Source organism: Elgaria multicarinata, chromosome 14 (assembly GCF_023053635.1).
Source record: "Elgaria multicarinata webbii isolate HBS135686 ecotype San Diego chromosome 14, rElgMul1.1.pri, whole genome shotgun sequence".
Classification (NCBI taxonomy): Eukaryota; Metazoa; Chordata; class Lepidosauria; order Squamata; family Anguidae; genus Elgaria; species Elgaria multicarinata.
Window position 1 is genome coordinate 24,098,443 of NC_086184.1, and position 15,888 is coordinate 24,114,330.

Consider the following 15,888-nt stretch of genomic DNA (forward strand, 5'->3'; position numbering starts at 1 on the left):
GCACAATCCTACTTGTGCTCATGTGTTCTATGAACGTGAAGTAGTGTCATCTTGCATAGGGTGACCATATGGAAAGGAGGACAGGACTGCTATATCTTTAACAGTTGTACAGAAAAGGGAATTTCAGCAGGTGTCCTTTGCATGCATGCAGCTCCGGGTGAAATTCCTTCTTCATCACAACAGTTAAAGCTGCAGGAACTATACTAGAGTGACCAGATACAAAACAGGGCAGGGCTCCTGCAGCTTTAACTGTTGGGATAAAGAGGAAATTTCACCAGGTGCTGCATGCATGCAAAGGACACCTGCTGAAATTCCCTTTTCTGTACAACTGTTAAAGATATAGCAGTCCTGTCCTCCTTTCCATATGGTCACCCTATGCAAGATGACACTACTTCACGTTCATAGAACACATGAGCACAAGTAGGATTGTGCTGTCTAGCCATGACCCTCATACTGATGTGTCTGATAAATATGACCCCTGGTAGTCACACATTCAGGTTTTTTATTCAACTATTAAAGATTCAGGAGCCCTGTCCTCCTTTTCATAGGATCACCCAGCAGGGCCATATCGACACTACTGCTTTAACGCGCTTTATAACAGTTTTGACAACTGTATATGGAGTGTGTCCTGGGCCCCAACAGTTGTCAAAACTGTTATAAAGTGCTTTAAAGCACTTTAAAGCAGTAGTGTAGATCCTGCCCTAGTCTTGCGAACCTGACTGATGCACAGTTTTCACTTTGAACCTTTCAAAATGTGAAATATTTGTCTTGCTGCCCTCCATTGTGTCTGAAAACACCAACACTGGCCGATTTTTTGAAGCAAACCTCTCGTACGCAAGACCCATTAAAACATGAGCGTTAAAATAAAGCAAACAAACTGGCAATTGACTCAAGACGCGTGAGGTTTAACCCCATATTTGTGCTGTTGTTGTTAGTATGAGTGTATAGTTGAAGGTTGTAAGCTGTACAAACTTTTATTGATCTGGGGGTCTCTTTGTTTAAATAGCCCCTACTGTATTTATTTGTGCTGTTTTTCCTCAAGCCAAACAAAAAGGGATGGTTTGAAAGCCAATCTCTGCATGACATGTCTGCCATGCAGTTCATTCACTCTGGATACAGATGTTTTCAATCTGTAGAGTTTGTCTTGCACATCCCTATGAGATGAAGCAGGCTTGATTTAAGCTGGGAGCAAAGCCAGAAATGAAAAGAGAAGATACATCATTGACCCTTAATAAACAACTTATAGAGTGCTCTTGTTTTAGTCATTACAGCACTTCTCAAAACCTTAAAAGGATCAGATGCACACCTTGTAAGCCCTAAGGCATTTTTTAAAAAAAATCAAATTCAAACTAATGCTATTTTACAGCTGTTTGCATTGAAATCAGATATCTGAGCTGGTGCTTTTTATTTTATTTTTGCAAGCCAAATATATGGTACCAGCCTCAATTGAATATTGTGTGTAATGGCCACTTGCCAGATATTCAAGCCTTTCAAAAGAATTCTTCTTATGATAAGCAGCAACCAGCAACTTCAGCCAAGGGTGTACTCTTTTTCATTTTGGAAGCGGTATGAAGGGAATCCCTCGTTGCAGAGCATCTGATTCTATCCACACAACCACATGGGTGTCAGCCAGGGCTGGCTCCAGATTTGAGAAGGCCCTCAGCAAAGAGTTTGGAGGCTCTTCTGATGCTGGCCCCCGCAATGGGCTTATCTGGTGGCAACAGGTGGACAGCTTGGCCACAGTGGTACAGGCATTGGTAACTTCAAGATTGGATTACTGCAATGCTCTCTATGTGGGGCTGCCCTTAAAGCTGCTCCGGAAGCTAGAGCTAGTGCAGAATGCTGCAGTTCGGCTGTTGTCTGGAGCTGCCCCTTTCCATCATGTAACTTCTCTGCTGAGGGAACTGCACTGGCTGCCTATTCGCTACCAGGCAAGGTTTAATGTTCTTATACTAGTGTACAAAGTCCTAAACAACATGGGACCAGGATACCCAAGAGAGCATCTTCTCCCCTATCTACCTGCCCAGTCACTGAGGTAATCAGAGGGCATGCTCCTGGTGGTTCCATGTAAACCTACCCTATGATTGGAGTCCACGAGGGGAAGAGCCTTCAGCATGGTAGACCCCCTTCGATGGAATTCCCTGCCTCTGGAGCTCAGTCAGGCACCAACTTTGTATTCCTTTTGGTGCCTCCTGAAAATGTTGTTGTTCCAGGAAGCCTTCCTTTGATGACCAGCCACAGTTCACTTTGCATTTTGCTTTTTTAAAAAAATCTATTTTAATGTGTTTTTATTCTGTTTTTTTTTATTTTATCTTGTACACCGCTCTGAAATTCTGAATGCGGAGTGGTATATAAACATTGTAAATAACATTGAACAAATAAATTTTAATTTCCTATAATACCTTGGAGCAATGCTGCATCTTCAAGGCCAGCTCCAGGTTTCTCAGCCCCCTTAAGCATCTTTTCATCAGTGCGTTCCCCTCTCCCACGACCCCCACACAACTGGAAGAGGCAGAGTACACAACTGAGACTTCTCTGAGACAGCATCAAAACATCTTGAATTATCTGCAAATGGCAGCATTGGTAAAGAAGTGGGACTTCTGCTGATCCTAGGGCCCAGGGAAATGCCCAATCTTGCCACTCCCTGGACCAGGTTCTGGCTATTTCCCCCAGTTCTGCAACCACCATACAAGTCCAAAGCCAGAGGTCAAAGCAGCCATCAGTTTCATGATTTCATCATAAACTCCCCAGATGGTTCTGACTGGCTTTTGATGGGACTGTATGGTCCTTAGCAGGGCCAGCATCAGTACCTAGTATCTTCAGGCAGATGCTAGGGTCCAAGTGTATCCCAACCCCCTCCTTGGCACTGGTCTTTCATAAATCTGCTTTTGTGATTCTTTGACTATAGTCTTAGGATGGCAGCAATGGAGATGCTGGCTACCATTTTGATTTTCCCATTCCTCTGGGGCATTATGAGAAAATTAAAATGGCAAGCAGCTTTTCCAGACTCAGCTTCTGCTACCAGGTAAGCACAACAGCCAAGGAAGGAAGCGAGATGGTTTGGACCCACCCACATGGTTGGGGGGCATGCCTGGGTACTTTGCATGAGGCTCTAGTACTTGGTCTGAACTTATGCTTTTAAGTTCACAAAGTTTGCAAAAGCCTTCACAAGTCAAAAATTCTGCTCTGCTACACACACACACACACACACACACACACACACACTAATCTTCCTGATAACTGGGATGGTTTAAAACAAAAAGCAGGGAAACTTCAGCTAGTGACCAAGTATAGACCTCTTGATTTCTAAATCTGTGCCTCTGGACTTTCCCCTCAGCAGCCCTGTTCCAGGATATTGGCATTATTTTACTTCTTCCTATTCTGTCCTCAACTACAAAATTGATGGAGATAACATTACCCAAGTTGGCAAAGGACAAAAGGAGAAGGCCTGGGTGTGAATGTCTCTTTCTCTACTGCTCACTTAAGAATGATAAGGGATACATTTCTAACTCCACCGACTTTTGGCTCTGGTACCACCCAACTTTGGGTCTGGCCATGCCCACTGCTTTGACCAAAGCAAGACAGACTTCAACAGGAAAACAGTCTTCCTTGACAGGAAAATAAATATCTCCCAAACCTGGGCCACATCTACACCTTGGACTCATCTACACCAAGCAGGATATTCCACTATGAAAGTGGTATGAAAGCAGCATATAAAACACAGGAGCCACACTACTGCTTTATAGTGGTATTGAACTGCACTGCAGGAACTACACTACTGCTTCATAGTGGTACTGAAGTGCACTGACAACTGTTGGGGCCCATGACACATCTACACCAAGCAAGATATAACACTTTGAAAGCAGTATGAAAGCAGTATATGGTATGTATCAATGGGCCCCAACAGTTGTCAGTGCATTTCAGTACCACTACAAAGCAGTAGTGCAGCTCCTGCCTTTTATACATATACCACTTTTATAGTGCAATATCCTGCTTGGTGTAGATGATCCCCTTGTGTCAAGTGATTACAAATGTGGAATAAAAAAATAACACTTTGAAAGTGGAATGTGGAATGTGGATTGTGTCCCAAAAGTTATCAGTGCACTTCAATACCACTATGAAGCAGTAGTGTAGATTTAGCACTACTTTAAATGGTGTGTCTCTGAAGATAGTCGTGACTATGGGCATTCATACAAGCAAAACTCAAGGTCATTGAAGTTCTCCAAATTCTACTTCAAAGCTTTTTCCTTCTCATGTCTCTTAAAGACTGTGGTCTTTGTCCCCCCACCCACAGGAAAATTCATGTGCATTTTTGTGCTCATTCCCTCCCCCCAAAAATGTACACATCAATTTGTGGATATTTAAAATTGTTATATTCTGCTCCTATTGATTAAAGCATGTTTGTGCACATTTTTCATTGATCATTATCATGCACGCTGCCGGACTCTTGTTTGGGCGGTTCGGCTGGGGTGTGTGTCCATGAATCACATTGCAAGCTCGGAAATGTATGAACTTCAACCATGGGTTGCACTCGAGTCTGTGTTTGTCTCAGGAGGTGATAATTGGGTGGAACCTGATCAAAACAAATGAACTGAAATGAATTTCTCATACTACATCCCTATTCATAACTGTCCCTAAACCTGTTATCTCAACCCACCTATACACCTATGGTCACTTTTCCTATCTAGAAGCAATTGGAGTTCCCTTTGATGGAATATAGTATTTTATTTTATTTTATTTGATTGATTGATTGATTGATTGCATTTTTATACTGCCCAACAGCCAAAGCTCTCTGGGCGGTTGACAAAAACTAAAACCATTCAAAGTATAAAACAAACAGTATAAAAAAGATGATATAAAATACAATATAAAAGCACAAGCAGGATAAAGTCAGCAGCAGTACAGAAATACAAATTTAAAACACAAATTTAAAACGGCAAAGTTAAAATTAAATTTTTAGACTGTTAAAATGCTGAGAGAATAAAAAGGTCTTCACCTGGCGTCTAAAAGCATATAATGTAGGTGCCAAGCGAACCTCCTTAGGGAGCTCATTCCACAGCTGGGGTGCCACAGCAGAGAAGGCCCTCCTCCTGGTCGCAACCTGCCTTACTTCCTTTGGCAGGGGCTCACAGAGAAGGATCCCTGAAGATGACCTTAGGGTCTGGGCAGGTAGATATGACCCCAAGCAGTTTAGGGCTTTAAATGTTAATACCAGCACTTTGAATGACCTGGACTGGCAGCCAGTGAAGCTGGAAAAGGACTTGGTGCTTAGTAGCACCAAGCACTAGTGCAAATGCATGAGGATGCTAGAATAATTAAAGTGTTTCATGCCTGACTATTCTTAAAATAACAACACAGGCAAAAGAAACAAAGAAAAGAATTGGTTTACTCAAGTAGGAGCAGTGCACTTGTTTTGAATCCAAGGATATTAGAAACAGCTGGTAGTTCGGAGGGAGCAAGAAAGCAATTCAGGCTGGCTTCCTTTCAAGACTTTATTTTGCACCCTATATCCAAAGGAGGAGAGTGTATTTATCTCTCACACCGCTCCAGTGCAGAATTTGCTGATCAATGCAGCTGTTAGGGAATCAATCCGTTACTTGCTTTCTCATTGAAGCGGGCAAGGCGTAGGGACAGGATTGTAACATGCGGTGCCAACAGTTAGATCTTTCCACTTTAGCAGGCAGTTCAATGTGACTTGGCAGCATAAAATAAAATAAAATAAATGATTATGATTATGATTTGTTTATTTATTTTGGTGGGGTCTTTCCACTCCGGTGCAGATGGAAGAAAGCCGTTTCTCTTATACTTCTTGTTTTTCAGGATTCGGAATTGTAAGGTGATGGCGATTTGCAGACAAAAAGATCGCCGTCACAAAGATGTGATGAGGATTTCAAAGCAGCTGCAAAACACATCGTGCCGTGTCTGAGGCTCTCTATACACATGTATTGCCTGTAGTCTGGGCATCACTTCCGGGTGGTCATATGCCGTGCTGCAATGGGGGAAATGTGCAGCTACTTGGCTGGGGCTTACTGGATGAGTATTACAATGCAAAAGAGAAGTGTGCATACGACTGCGGCCTTAGCTAGACCTACCTGTTATCCTGCGAGGGAGGAGGGAAAACCTCGCGTTGTGTTTAATGCAAGATCCCTCCTCTGTTTACATGCAACAACCTCAGAAGGAGAGGCATCGCGCCCACCATTTTTTTTAGGTTAAAGGGCCAGTAGCGCACAAATGCTCATGCACAAAAGGTAAGTCGTTTTTTAAAATTTAACTTACTTTCCCAGCTCCCACACCCTACCACTGCTGGGTGCAGCACTCCTGAGGAGTGCTGTGCCCTGTGCGTGGCTCCCGAATCCTCGTGAGGAATCACATGGAGCCGGGTCAACCCCCGGCAACCGGCCATACATTCTGCAGTCTCGGGCTCAGCACGGGACCACAGAAAAACTGGGGCCAAAGGGGAGGGTGAGATCCCGGGGCAAGGGAGGGATCATCCCTCCCTGATCCCAGGATCCCTTGTGCATCATGTGGACACACAGGGACTATCCCATGGATCACCCCAGGATAAAGCCCCAACTAGCTATGGCCTGCATCCTGAGATCCATTCCATTGTTGCCAAGGTGACTCAGGAATGGTTCAGAGCAGGGGTAGGAGACCTGTGGCTCTCTGGATGGTGTTAGATTTCCAGACAGCATGGCCAGTGGTCAGAGATGATGGGAGTCATAGTCCAACAACATCAGGTAGGCCATACATTTCCATCCCTGGCTTAGATATTACCTGCTTCTTGTGGAACCCACAGGAAGCCCTTACATGTGGTCAGTGTAGAGCAGGAGAGAGCCTACTAGATCGGGGATAAGGACTGTTTCTCACAATGACCAAGTAGAAGCCTCTGGGAAACTGACAAGCAGCTGATAAAAGCAGCTGCCCTCTCCCAGTGTTGCTCCTCAGTAACTGATATTCAGTGACAGGTTGCCTCTGAACCTGGAGGTAACACGTATCCATCATTAGGGATGATGAAGAAATCTTCAATGGAATCAAATGAGTTTGGATTTCTATTGATCTGGCCCATGGAGTGTGTTTTTCCCTGAATCACATGGGTGCCAGGGACACATAGACCCATTTCTTTTATTTTTACTTTCTGGAATTTTATGCAAACTTAGTAGTAGGCGGGGGGGGGGGAACCGCATAAAATAAAAGAACACCAGCTGAAAATGTGCATTTCTCCCATAGACAAAAGCAAGACAGTGCATATTTTGGGGAAAATATTGGAGGATTCATGTAATTTGGGGGCGGATTTTCACTGTCGTGTTTCTCAGAAAACTCCTGCTTTCAATGGGAGGCAAATGATGAGGCTTGCTAAGTAATCCATGAAGCTTTTATTAAGCAAGGAAAGTCTCTTCTACCTGAATAGAGTCTAACCTCTTGGAAACGTCCCCCTAGGTAAAACTATGCAAACTAAGCAAGACAATTGTCTGCTCAAGAAGAATAGGAAGCCACTTCCCAAATGCCCGTAACTTCAGAGAGCCTGGTGCGGAGGTAGGTTCTGGCGTAATCAAACCGACTTTCTCATGCCTTCCTTCTGCTCTCTGCGTTTGAGCTTCTGGCGGACCCTAGCATTAGTTAGCTTGTCGGGACGCTCACCTCTGGAAGAAGGCTCACTTCCCACCAAGTGTGTAGGATTTGGCCTTGAGGAGATAAGCTCTGGAGAGGGCTTCAAAAGGCAGCTGGACAACCATCTGTCAAGGATGCTTTAGGGTGGATTCCTGCACTGAGCAGGGGGTTGGACTCAATGGCCTTGTAGGCCCCTTCCAACATTGCTATTCTGTGATTCTGTGACTGCCAGCTGGGGAATCGCCCATGAGAGCTTCCTCCACCACTGGTACAGGCTGGCTGGTGTCTGGCGCTGTGTCTTCTAGTTCTGAATCTGACTCTGATTGATTACCTGAAACATCTTCTTCCCAAAAAAGAGGCAGTAGGGTTAGACATGACATTCACAAATGCAGATTTTCACAAATGCGAATTTGTGCAAATTTGGGAAATTGGGAGGAAACTCTGATTCTGTCAATGAGCAGTTGACAGAATAAATGGCACCTGACAATTCGTGAAATACAGACAGAATGGATTTTACAAAAAAATGTACATCGCTAAGTAGCACGTGTGGTTTGCATCTAAAAGGCGGCAGGTTCAGTCCTGGGCATCTCTGGCAAAAGGATGTCTGCGCTGGGGGAATCATGTACCAGAGGCCTTGAAGGCTGTCTGTGAAAGAGTGCATGAGGCTGAGCTGGATGGAACATTGGCCTGCCCTGGACTGAAGCAGCTTCTGGTGTTGCAGCTGTCCTGTGGGAGGGGCTAGCCCAGCATCCCCCAATCTGGGGTGCTCCAGATGCTCTGCACTACAGCTCCCATCAGCCCTCAACAGCTTGGCTAATGGCTGTGGGTGATAGGATTTGGAGTCCAAATCATACGGAAAGCTCCAGGTTGGAGATGTCTCTGCCAGAGTTCTAGAAAAAAAAGGGGGGGCACCAAAGCCTAATAAAAAGGGTTTTGTTGCCTAGACAGTCTCGTTTGTGTCTGTATTGTAGCCAAATGCACCAAGAGATATTTGCACATCCTTATGCAAATAGGGATGATTCAGTTATCTCATTGCTAAATTAAAGTAGCATCATTTGCAGTGTGCAGCGATACAAAGTCTCTTGCCTCCAGGGCTCCCTGCTTGCCTTTCTTGGGCACTCAGCATTCCACTTCTCGGCACTCTTTCCCTTCCGCCAGCTTCCCTTGTGGCGCCCCGCTTCTCTTGCCCCACATCTTGCACAATTTTGCTAACCTGGGGCCAAGGTGGGAACAACACAAAGCAGTTCTTCATCTGCTAGCTTGACTGACTTCTGGCAGCACCAGAGCAGCGCCAACCTTCGACTGGCAGTTTTTAAGCAGACGCTGCTTTTGAACCTGAACCTTTGTATATGCAAGGGATCTAGAACTCCAACACCATACTTATCACTTAGTGAAGCAATGAGAGCAGCAGGGGCATATTAAGGCCCTTTCGACACCATGGTTTTTCCCCCACAGGATCATCCCTGGATCAACCCTGTGCATCCAAACGATGCACAAGGGATCCCGGGAGCAGGCAGGGATGATCCCTCCATTTCCCCAGGATAACTGAGACCTTGGTTATCCCGGTTTTACCCACAATCCCGGGATGATCCCGAGGACTGCAGGTGGTGCGGGCACCTGTCCTGGCTTCTTCCCTCCTCCCCATGAATAACGGGGGTCAGCAAAGGGAAGGAACCAGGCCGGGGGAAGTCCAGGGACATCAGGGAGGGGGGAGGGGGATCAAGGTTGTTTTTTTTAGAAAGAAAATCTTACTTTTTCACTGGAGTGCAACTGCAGTCCCGGGTGCTGTTTTTTTCCTTTTTCTTTTTTAAATGGTGGCCGCAATGGACGTGACATCCCTCTTCACTTCCGGGACATGGCACAGCCGGAAGCTGGAAATCTTGGTATTGTCTCCCCTGTGTCCCTCTACACCCTTAGGTGTAGAAAGGCCCTGAGTCAGAGAAGACTCAGACAACTGCCCAGGTTGTTCGACCTGGGAGGCGCCTGTCATGGACTACCTACTCCATTACTGCTGTTGTTGAATTTACACTCCACCTTTCTACAGAACTACACAAAGTGGACGACATAAAATCAATAACAGTAAAAAAAGAAGAAGACAGTAATACCTAAACCTAAAACAAAATGCAACACCAAAGCAATACAACTATGAAAACCAGCAGCACTTTTGAAAGTGGCAGAGCACTTGGTAAAAGACCGGGACGATGGGATTGCATACTTCTTTCCTCCTTGGGTTTAAAGTTCTCCTGCCAGGGTGCCTTCTCATAACCATTCAACAGCTGAAATAAATACGGCAGGAATACATAGAAGATTTACAGATCCATGTGTGCAAATTGATGGCCTTCTATGACAGGCATAAATGAGTTGCACGCATGGACATACCACATACTGAGGGGGGGGGAACACACTTTTTTTAAAAAAAACCATCACATTTTTGTTGTTGTTCACTTTTACAGGTGTGCCAATTTGAATCAGGACCTTAGCATGGGGGGGTATCCCTCCCACCTGTGGGTCCAGTCTGGTTTGAGACACCTGTACCTGCAATTTCTATTACAAGGAAATGGCTCCACTATATTACAAGAGAAATTAAGGTTACAGGGAGTTTCATAGTGTCTGTGTGGGAAGGGTGGAGTATTAAAGTCTCCCTAGTGACCCCCATACTAAGGGCTTGATCCAGATGGGGGTACAGCTTTTCTCAAGTAATAATGAATAAAAGAATTCTGTTTTGGCCACCCAGTGCACATACATCAGGGCCAGGGGTGAGCAACATGTGTGACATTTGCTCGGAGCCTGTATCACAAAGTTCTCCTCCCTTTCTCCACCCATGTGATCTGATCAGGGTTCTGATCATCAAATTATCAGTGGCTGGAATCCATCTGCAGGTGACTGCAGTGCGGAAGACGGGGAAAACAAACATCCCTTCCATGAACTTCCACCATGGGAAGGAGAGATCACATCGGCCAGAGGTCTGAATAGATCATTTGCAGATGGCTTTTGGAATTTGGTTGAGGGTCACATATACACCTAGGACCACTCATTGCCTACTTCAGATCTCATGGAAGGGTGGTGTTCTTCTAGTAGATCCCATGGGAGAATGTAAAAAAACCAACACGTTGTAGGGGCAAATTCCACGGCCTGGGTTGGTTTATGATGTATAAGTTAATTGTATGTAAATACCTGTGGGAAGGTAATCACAATGCAAATGAGAAATTTCATCAGGCTTGGAATACATTTATTCTTTATTGGAAACCATCCATGCATATAGAAAATGGTACCGGCGGGCAAGAGCACTGTCCCTGGTATGAGTTCCTCTTTGTTTATTGTTGATGTTGTACATATGCAATGTCATTTTTAATTAATTCTCACAAATTTTTGATAATATGGCCTGGATCCTAGGAGAAAGGCCTTTTATGGAAGGGAAGTTTCCCATTCCCTCCTCTCTGTCCAGCCACCTGTGACCCATAAAAAGTCTCTCTAGATGGTTTCCCCCCGCAAAGGGTGTGAGGAGCTGTTGGGGAGGAGAGTGTCACCCCAAATTGGGTGACCATCAAACAAGGGACCATCTCCCTCTGAATTAGGGCTCATCTACACCTGCAGCCCTTTGGGGAGTGGGGAGGGATGATCACAGAGTTTTCCACTTCTGGGATCATCCCTCAAGGGCCACACACCAGTGAGTTGTCCTGGAAGTAAAGAGGGATGTTCCAGGGTGACACCTTTTTTGTTTTTTAAGAAGAGACATTTACGCAATTGCGCAATTGTACGGGCACAATCCTGTGTGTTAAACACACACACACAAACACACACACACCAAAAAAATAACAAACTCAGTGTTGAAGGATGCTGAGTGCCTTCTCAAAGATCATGAAAATGTTCTCCCCCACAACCACAACGCCCATGGACTCACACTGCACAGCTCCGTGCCTGTTTTCTGAGCCCCGCTACTCACAGGGAAGAGGGAGGACCCTGGGAAGGAGAGCCACACCACCTTTGGAGATCAGGTTGGTCCCAAGATAGCAGGAAAAAAAATGGGAAAAAAGTAATCCCACTGTCCTGGGACAGCTGAGTGATCATCCCCAGTTCAACCCAGGATCAGCTGTGTATCATTTGGACACACAGGGACAACCTTGTGACCACCCTGTGATAAATGGCAAGTGTAGACAAGCCTTTAGTTTCAGTTCATTTTTTAAAGAACAGATTTGACCTGTTTGCTTCTCTTGGACTTAAATGCAGAAGCAAAAGCAATCTGCAGTCAAAATTCATACATTTCTGAGATTGCAGTGTAAGTCGTGGACAACCCCCACCCACCCACCCCAAAAAACCCCACAGTGTGATCTTTTCATACCTCCCTCTTCTCCTCCCCTTTGCTGCCATCTCTTCTTGAAGGCACATTTCTAGACAACTGAACTGATTCACTGACAGTAAAAGAGCATAAGAAAAACCATGTTAAACCCGACAGTGCACTGGGGCCTTAAACTGAGTTTAAGGGTCACATTGCAATGACCAAACGATACATATTGGCCTATTTTAAATGAGATGTTGAACATTTACAAATCCATTTAGGCCATGGTGATTTTAAATGAGGCATTAGCAACAAACCAATGTACAATGGGCAAATTGTTTCCTCACTGCTCAAACCATAAGAACATATGAAGATCCGTGCTGGATCAGACCAGGGGTCCATCTAGTCTAATGTTCTGTTCACACAGTGGCCAACCAGCTGTTGACAGGAGACCCACAAGCAGGACATGAGTGCAACAGCACCTTCCCACCCATGTTCCCCAGCAAGTGGGGTACATAGGCTTACCGCCTCTGATAAATGGATGTATCATAGAGGCATCAGGACTAGTAGCCATTGATAGCCTTCTCCTCCAGGAATTTATCCAACCCCCTTTTAAAGCCATGCAAATTGGTTGTCATCACTACAACTTGTTGTACACCTGGGGCTCATCTACACCAAGCAGGATATTCTACTATGAAAGCGGTATATAAAAGGCAGGAGCGACACTACTGCTTTATAGCGGTATTGAAGTGCACTGACAACTGTTGGGGCCCATTGACACATACCATAAACCACTTTCATACCACTTTCATAGTGTTATATCCTGGTTGGTGTAGATGTGTCATGGGCCCCAACAGTTGTCAGTGCACTTCAGTACCACTCTAAAGCAGTAGTGTAAGCCCTAAAGTGCACTTCAATATCGCTATAAAACAGTCGTGTGGCTCCTGCCGTTTATTTACCACTTTCATACCACTTTCATAGTGGAATATCCTGCTTGGTGTAGATGAGTCCCCAGTTGTATAGAACAACTGGCCCATTATACAGGCAATACATAATTGAATTGAACTGATTGAAACTTAAAGGTCTCACTGAGAAATGCACTGAAAGCCTGAAAGCTGCTGGTTCACTTTGCATCAGTCGGACGTCCACTGCCAGCTGGCAAAGAAGAGACTGTCATGATCAATTGCTTGTCTCCTTTTGCCACCCATTTCCCTATAACTCACCATCTAAACCCAGATTTATTTCTTTTCACTACATTGGCCCTCACTCATTTCTTTGGCAATAAAATGAAGAGCTCTTAATGCGTCCACATGCTCTATGTATTTAAAAAAAGAAAAATACCTGAACAGCCTAGACTCACAGGGATCCAGCTCTGTCATCTTCTAACGAGAGAGAAGGGGAAGAAAAAGTAGAATGGGGATATGGCAAGGGAAAGGAGGCAAAAATGGAACACGATGTGTAGGGAGAAATAATACAATAACGTAGGGTGACCATATGGAAAGGAGGACAGGGCTCCTGTATCTTTAACAGGTGAATACTGTTTTGACTGAATGGAAACCTCTTCTAGACTTTTTGCAGGGACTAGGAAAAAATGACTGGTACATCTGTGGATTTAATAATTAAGAAGAAAATTTTAAGATAAAAAAAGAAGGGAAATTTGATTTTTGCAACTTTAGAATATGAGAAGATATGGTTAAATGTTATATGGTTGTAATTATTTGGTTGCATGTTATGTGGTTGTAGTTATAAAATATGAGAAGGTAGGGTTACATGTTTTTGCTGTGGAGAAGATCGGAAGTCTATCTTAATTTTGTATGTTTTTTAAGTGTTTTGTGCTTTTTATCTGTTCGCATGTTCTTTTTTTCTACCTCTTTCTCTTGTATTGTGTGTGTTGAATGAATCAATAAAATCATAGAATATCAGCCATTACAACTCCTTTTAAAAATGTCATGGCAAATACAGAGGGGTGAGATAGATAAATAAGAATGTTGACAGAAGAAAACCAGAAAGGGTCTAGACAGGCCTCTGATGGAATGGAGTATTCAGCTATTGGATGCTATAAAAATGCAATAAATAAATAAATAAATATTCATATCTGTAAGCAACCACTGAAGAGACCTTCTGTTGAGTCCCCACATGCTCAGATGTTGGCAGAAAGAGGGAAAGGCCTCTCCCTAAGTTCTTAAAACCTGGAAAAGTTCATGGGGAGAAGGTGGACTTTCAGCCTGCTTCCAATTCGTTGAATGCTTTACAGGTGATAACCAGCACCTTGAATATTGCCCAGAAATGGACTGGCAACCAGCAAAGCTGTTGAAATATGTGGATGGCATGGTGCCTGAATACCCAGCCCTGGTCAACAGTCTGGCTGCAGAATACTGTACCAACTGTAGTGCTTTGAACACTCTTCAAAGGTAACCCCTTGCAGGGCACGTCATAGGCCATAGCTAGACCTAAGGTTTATCCCTGGATCATGCAGGGTTCAAACCTGTTCATCTAGGTGACGCACAGGGGATCCAGTGCTGAGGCAGGGGCGAACCTTGTATGATCCCAGGATAAACCTTAGGTCTAGCTGTGGCCACAGTAGACCCAATGAGATATGACTAAGCCATGTGTCCTTATCTGGTTTCCTCTGCCATCTGAGGAATGCAGGGTGGATATCAAAGAAATAGCCAAGACAGCCTCACTTGGTACCATGTTTGATGCTATTTTGGCACCAGGAAACCCCCTTTTAAAAAATAAAATTCTTGGCCTTTTTATTTAGGTTGGTTAAAATAAAAATTTTAAAATAAAATAAAATAAAATAAAATAAAATCTCACCTATGTTTATGTGCCTGCTGGTTTTTCTGCTTCTAGTGTCTTTTTGCTATGGTTTTAATTTGTTTCAATATATTTTGTAAGCTGCCCTGGGAATTTTATTGAAGGGAGTGGAACTTTATAATGAATAATAAGCCCTGTGGATCTGACCAGAAGTCCACGGAGTTCAGCAATCTGTGCCTGGCCAAACGTTTCTGAGAGGGATGCATGAATGATATGAAGGCAACACCCTCCTCAGCATCTGGTGTGCAGAGGTACAGAGGTAGACTGTTCTCTTCACTAGGGAGCACACAATAAACCTCAGAGAAACACACAGCTCCATGGAGCCAAATCTTCCAGGTGCACCATGACTTGACGTACACCTCTTCCCTGTTGCGTCCTCGAATGCATTCATCAGCAACGTCTGGCTCAGGATTCTTAGTCTTAACACACATTTATAGAAGGACAAAATCAGGCAGCAAGTGTACTGGATTCCCTCCCTCCGATGACACGGCAGCATGTATTCTCCGCTGCCGCACCTGCCTTCGCTGCTCAGGAGTCATTCAAAGTTCAGAGTTACTGAACCCAGCCTAGGAAAAATCCAAAATAGCATTTGCATTGTCCCCATCAATAGGAACACCATGCACAGGCTCAGCTGTGCTCCCTGTCCCCTCTCCTTCGACGGCTGTCTTCAATTTGTTTGTTCCTCATATTGATATTTATTTCCCACATTCCATATCTTCAGCAAAGTAATATCTTCAGCAAAGGCAGGGAAACAGAGAACACATGTTAACCCTGTGACTGACCTCCGAGGGGGACTGCAGAAACCATTTTCCCCAGGGTGGGGATGTAATTCAGAAACAGCGCTAGGCCTTTCGAGGGCCCTTCTTGATCAGACAGCTGTATTGCTAGCTCTGGCAGCATTTCTGCCCATATGTATTGTTAGAAAAAGTGTGACGAGCGTACCACGGGGATAATGAGGGATTTAGCCTTCTGTGCCATCGGTCCCTCAATCCTCGGAGGCAAGACAACTACATGCTCCATGTCGCCGAAAGAACTGGATGCATCAACCATCTAGTGGAGGTTTCTCACCATCCTAGCTTGTCACCTGTGGGACCAGGTTTGCTGAGCTTCACCGGGTTAAGGTGACTGAAAATCAATTTGATTTGACAGCTATGGAAAGAAGAAGGGCAAAAAAAGGGGGAAGGGGG